Here is a 1,276-nt window from a genome sequence, read left to right as displayed (position 1 = left end):
TACAGGCTTTGGATTTGAAATCAGGATCTGGGTAAATCTGCAGCAATGTGGATAAAACGGAAGATCACCTTACATGAAGATAAAAAGTCAGGCCTGTTCACGAGTCCTGAATTCAAGACCCAGCCCTGAAATACATACTATTTATATATATATTGTAAACATAGGATTTATACTTACTTATGGATGTTCAGTCCATACATGTTTGGTGTGGTTGTTCCTTGTATCTTTTGTTTTATTCATTTATTTACCATTGATTTTACTATGATGAAACCCATTCTGTTTATTACATTGATGACAACCTATCACAGAACATCTAGATTTGTAGAAATGTTCTCCATCATGCCTGACCCCCAGGATTCTCAGAGAAAAGGGAAAAAAGTTTCAAACTCTCCTTCTTACTACATGATCCACTTGTTGGTAGTGCTGGGATCTGACGTCAGTGCAGAGCAAAACCAATTGGCCCATCAGTCAAGGTGATCATATGAACCAGTGAGCAACTAAGTTGTGTGGCCAATCCCAGAATCTGACATTGATCCCCAGGATGGTCCACTATAGTCATAAATTCATAATTTAAACATAGGATCTATAATGACAAATATGTGTGGACAGCATCTTGTGTTCAGTGCAATTATTCTCCTTATTTTGTCTCTATTTCATGGAGGTATTGTGTATTTTAATAAGTTTTGTGACAGGTATACCTGTGCTGACATGGATAACAACTTGTTCCCATGGTTATAGGGTTGTCTATGCATTCTCCATCGTATTAGAGACCCAGGACTTTTACAGGAGAGGATAAAAGGCACAACGACTGGCTTCTGACATCAGGATGAATCTTTTGTCAGTGCTGGGATTTGAGCTCAGGTCTGGGTAACTCTAACTCTGTTGCACTGTGGGGGAAGGGGAAGCTCACCATTTTTGAAGACTATAATGTCAGGCCTGATGCAGGGCATGATTTGAAGCCCCAGCACTGGACAAAATAGCAAGTCCACCTTTTTTAAATATAGGATTTCTCTTTAACTACAGATGTGGTATGCATCTTGCATTCAGTGTACTTATTCTTTCTATTTTGTGTCTTATTCATGCATGTATTGTGTATTTTATTGCATATGGTGACAGAAATAACTGTGCTGACATGGATGACAACCTATTCCCTTGGCTAAGAGTTGCCTATATAGCATTCTCCATCTTCAATGAGACCCAGGACATTCACAGGACAGGAAAACATGTGCCACCATAAGCTTCTGACATCAGAATGAATCTTTTGGTAGTGCAGGAA

This window comes from Dipodomys spectabilis, unplaced genomic scaffold (genome assembly GCF_019054845.1).
Source record: "Dipodomys spectabilis isolate Male_0828 unplaced genomic scaffold, ASM1905484v1 ptg000571l, whole genome shotgun sequence".
Lineage (NCBI taxonomy): Eukaryota > Metazoa > Chordata > Mammalia > Rodentia > Heteromyidae > Dipodomys > Dipodomys spectabilis.
Note: the sequence above shows the minus strand (reverse complement) of the source record.